General features: G+C 46.5%; 1 pseudogene; it reads left to right on the plus strand.

The window, feature by feature from the left end:
- The first annotated feature begins 455 nt into the window (after nt 1-455).
- LOC103747275 lies at nt 456-1,001 on the plus strand (annotated as a pseudogene).
- Nucleotides 1,002-5,126: the final 4,125 nt, after the last annotated feature.

Below are 5,126 nucleotides of genomic sequence, written 5' to 3' on the forward strand. Positions count from 1 at the left end.
AAGTACAACACATACAAGTTGTACTTGATAACGGACAGCTCTGTTACCAGCTTATGCGTCTACTATGCTACATTTATAGCCATTCTTTTAGAGTGTACTCCTATAACTTATTTAAAAAATGAAAAAATGCTTACTAGGGCTGGCAACATGGCTCAGTAAGTAAGGGTGCTTGCCACTAAGGCTGACAACCTGAGTTTGATTCCTGGAACCCACATGGTAGAAACAAAGAATAGACAATCACGAGTTGTCCCTCTGGCCTCCACATGTGCACCACAGCATGCATCCTACTCCATCCCAAATAATAAATAAATGTTAAAAATGTTTGCTGTAGGCCAGTCTCTGCCGAGAGTTGCTGCAGTTTCCTGCTTCAACTGTGCTTGAACTGACCCCAGCGGGCTGCTCTGAGTCACAGCCTCAGTCAATTCCTTGCACCTCAGCTCTACCACCGTACCTCACACATGACCACTGCATCCCCCTCAGAGGTGTGCCAGAACTACCACCAGGATTTTGAGGCAGCCATCAACCACCTGATCAACCTGGAGCTCTATGCCTCCTACATCCAACTGTCTATGTCTTGCTACTTTGCGATGATGCGGCATCGAAGAATTTGATCAAATACTTTCTTCACTGATTTCATGAGAGGGAACATGCTGGGAAACTGAGGAAGCTGCAGAACCGACGAGGTGGCTAAACCCATCTGCAGAATATCAAGAAACCAGGCCCAGATGACTGGGAGAGCGTGCTGAATGGATAGAGTGTACATTGCACTTGGAAAAGAGTGTGACTCAGCCACTACTGATGCTGCATACCTGGCCACTGACAAAAATGACCCCTACTTGTGTGACTTCATTGAAACTCATTACATGAATGAGCAAGTGAAATCCATCAAAGAGCTAGGTGACCCCGTAACCAACTTGCATAGGATGGGAGTCCCCAAATCTGGCATGGCGAAAAATCTCTTTGACAAGCACATCCTGGGACACAGTGATAAAGAGAGCTAGGCTGACTTCCCCAAAGCCACAGAGTGACTTCACTGGTCACCAAGGCAGTGCATGCATGCTGGGGCTGCCTTTCCTTTTTCTATAAGTCTCACCAAAACATCTGCTTAAGTTCTTTAATTTACTGTTCCTTCAAATAGAGAAATCCACCCCCCCCCGCCATGCAAATATTTGCTGTAAAGCAGAATACTGTTCCACTGTCAGCAATGCGTATACCTCATGTGTACATATATGCACACAGGCTAGGTGAACAGTGGGGATTTGGCTTTGTGCATAGAATCTCAGTGATGGTCACACAGCTGTGAAACCTAACAACACAGTTCTGACAATGTACCCCCAGTCTGTGGCATTTCAGATACAGTCAACTGCCACGGGTGGTTCAGGTTGGCTCAGAGGCACTGGGGCACAGTTTGAATGTCTCCACTCAAACTCTCCCTATGGTCTGAATCTGAATAGCTTGGTTGCCTGTTCAAGGTGCAACTTACAAGGCTTGCTCCTGGAGGGCCTTCGCAGGACATGGAAAAGGTCTCTGGTCTTCTTTAGAGCCAGTGGCATAAGAGAATGTATTTTCAATTTTATTTTATTTATTATTATCGTGTATGCATGATTGTATATGTGGGTGGGTGTGGGCTTTGGCATATACATGGAGGTCAGACGATAACTGTGGAGTCGGTTCTCTCCTTCTACCTTTATGTGGGCTTTGGGCCCAACTCAGGCCACCAGGTTTGTGCAGCAACTACCTTTAAGAGCCATCTCGATGGCCACACCATGGGATCATTTCCATCTTCTTGGGCTGCTGGCTGTGGTGTGGCCCATAATCACTTTGACACTGGCTTTCTGAGAAGGAAGTCCAAGGGCACGTGTTTCAGAACCTAGTAGTAACTGCCACATGACCTGTTGAATCCTGCCTGTGTCCACTCTTCCAGGCTGTGTCTGGCTAGGCTCATCATCACCCCAACCCCCACCCTCACTAGCACAGCTTCAAGAAACTAATGGATGAGTCTAAAGATCAAGGGAATCACTATATTCAAAAAGTTCCTCTGGGAACCTTGCTTGCGGGCTTCAGTTTTTAGGCACCTAAATTCCTCTTTTTATAAAGGCATCAGTCCTGTTCGATTAAGACCCACACATATGATCTCAACATGCCTTAATGATATCTTTAAAATCCCTGTCTCTATATACAGCAATATTCTGAGGTACTGGGTATTAGTATTTGAATATGTTAACTTGGGGAGGTACAATTCAGTCCATACAGTCTATTATTGTGATTAGTATATGCACTATTGTAAACTTACTGGATAGGATCTTGTGGGCAAATAAAATATGCTTGTTCTTCAGACAGGGCACTGTGGAGGGCCTTGGGGGATCTGAGACACTCTTTTAACTCTGTAGCTAAATTTTGTGAATTTCTGAATTTCTCCAGCCCCTTGGTCTTTCAAATGGATAGTTCATCCTCTCAGTCACTGTACAGAGCTGTCATCTAGGTAAAATGAATTAGGAACGTGAAAATAGTCGCAAAAGGGAAGCAGGAGGCAAATGGTTATTGGCAGCTCCTGCATATTTTACCTGGATCTGGACTCCAGCTCTGGAAACTGTCAGGTTTCCTAACTCCACAGATACTCCCTGCTCAAGCTCTGGGCCTTATTGGTCCTTCCCTCTGGCCTGACCTTTCCCAAGGAGCACTCTAACCAGCTAGTAAACTTTTGTGCTAAATTTTCAGCATCACATGGACAGTTCCTAGGGCTCAGGCATCCTGTTCTTTGGCAGTCCTGCCAAGCTGTGTAGTTTGTTCAGGAAACCCAACCTCCCTGAGTTACCTCATCACAAGCATGCCCTTGGCTGTATGGCTTCAGGCCCCTTCATGAAGGTCCTAAGGTTTTGGCTGGCAGTTATCACTGAAATAGTCTGACCTCAGTTGACCTTTTCCATCCTTAAATTCCTTTTCCCACCCGTCCTAGGCTCTCTTTGTGTTCCCAGAGTCTGTTTTCTGCTCTAGCATCTGTGAGGCGGTCCACAATGTGGTGACCAGTGATGCTCACAGCAGGACCTACTGCTAACAAACAAAAGCTGGTATCATGTCTGCTGAGGGGTCCATTGCCTGTTTTTAGTGCTTACCTCATCTGTGAAGTACTCTAGAGTATCGTACAGTACACCAGATAGAAGTATCACAGTGGATTCTGTTGTAACAAATACATCAGTCTAGACCATAGAACACCACACAAGGTACTTGGCCCAGCTTCTTTAAAGACATCAATGGCTACAAGACAGACCTTAAAGAAAAGGGTGGAAAAGACCATTCTAGGTTTTCAGAGATGCTCTTTCTAGACTGCTCTAGACTAGATTGACAACAAAACACATGGTATAGGAAAACCATAAGGTGCAAAAAAATAACAACTGGCTTATCTGGACAAGGAGGGGAAGGCACTCCTGTCTTACAACTTTTTTATAGATTTGAAAATTTCCAAAATATTAAGGCACCCTGGTTAATCTTCCAACTCCCTGACCCATAAATATGGTACCTGGTCTGCATTATGTGTTCTGAAAGGGGCTATTCTTTTCTGTCTCAGTACCTATTTCCACTTACTTGGACTTTGTTTGAATGCTATCTGGCTGCCTACCTGTTGACCTCCTTGGCACTTGTCTGAGCCCCAGCACCTGACCCAGGCCTGGCATTCAGGTGTATGCATGACCTGGGTGAATGAATGGATGAACGCAGAGGAGGGGTCTGGATCTTGGAGAGTATCTTAAAAGTTACCGGATGTGGATCTTCCTTGTTCTCCATATTCTTTTCTTCCTCTTCCTCCTATCCCGGCCTCTGCCTACCTCTTCTCCACATTTACCAGTATTGAATTACTGGGTTCTGGGGTCCCTGGAAACTTCAGGCTCCGCAGAAGGAAAGAGCAGGGTGTGGTGGTGGATGAGAGGTGCAGGTGAGTTCGTGGGTGCAGGGAGGGGTGTACCTGGTAGAGTACTGTGGACCCACTGCCAGAGTTAACTCCCAGCATGTCCTAAACTTTTATTTTCTGGGAAGGATATCGCTTCTTCAAAGGGCTCCCAATTCCTCTTCCACAAAAGAAAAGAGATTCCCCTACTGAAGGCCTTTAAGCATCCCCACCTAGGACCCCACAGCTCTGCGCGACCTAGATTTATTTATCTGTGATGCTCTGCAAAGCTGCGCAGGTCCCAGGGAGAGCACAGCTCCACATTCCCTCTGGCCACCACATGGTACACCAGCGGGTACTCTGGCCGGCTGTATGCGCTACAAAAGCACTCCACCCTAGGGAAGTCCAGGCTCAAGTCTGGCTTCCTCACCAGCTAAGCCAGGAGTCCTGGGAGGGATCTGCATACTGCTGAAGGAAAGGGCGCTCCTAAAAATGCACAAACACTCCGTCTAGGCTGGTTGTTGCCTTAGCAGATGGCCTTGCTTAAGGCTTGACAGCCTGGATCTCTGCAAGGCAGGATGACAAAGCCTATCTTGAGGCCAGTTGAAGGTAGTCAGAGGATCACCTCAGCTGGAAAGAAGTGCAGGAGTCTACGACTCTGCCCCTCTCCCCCAACCAGAAATCATGTCTCTTCACTCTTCCTGGTGTTCTCACAATCCCCTACTTGCTGGAGTTACAGCAGCAATTTCCTCGGGGTTTCTCCACTCTCTCTTCACCCCCATTGTCTTCCCCCAGTAGCCAAGGAATGCTTTCTTTTTAAAAAAAAAAAATTATTTATTTATAGGCAGCATCTTTTTACTCTGTAACCCAGGCTGACCTGGAACTCAGTATGCAGCCCAGGCTGACCTTGGACTTGCAGCAATCCCCTGCCTTTGTGGATCTGGTTCATGGTTTAGTTTCTGTGACCAGCAGCGGCATGGGAGACACTCTATAAACTTCCTTAAGGAAAGAAACAATACACAGATAATTATCTAGTGTCCTTTCCTTGGCAGGTTGGTTTTAGAGTTCAGTAAACTGAAGCCCAGGTTGAAGGGTGGAGTGTAGAATGAATTCACCCACAGTCTCTACTTGATGCTGGCAGAGCCAGGACTAGAACCTTGTCTACTGAGTCTCAGCCTACGGCACTATGGGACTATGATGTGATGTCCTCTGCCCAAACCCTGACTGTTCTCTGAATATGAAGCTT

The sequence above is a fragment of the Nannospalax galili genome, unplaced genomic scaffold, assembly GCF_000622305.1.
Source record: "Nannospalax galili isolate Female #2095 unplaced genomic scaffold, S.galili_v1.0 scaffold384, whole genome shotgun sequence".
In the NCBI taxonomy this organism is placed as follows: Eukaryota; Metazoa; Chordata; class Mammalia; order Rodentia; family Spalacidae; genus Nannospalax; species Nannospalax galili.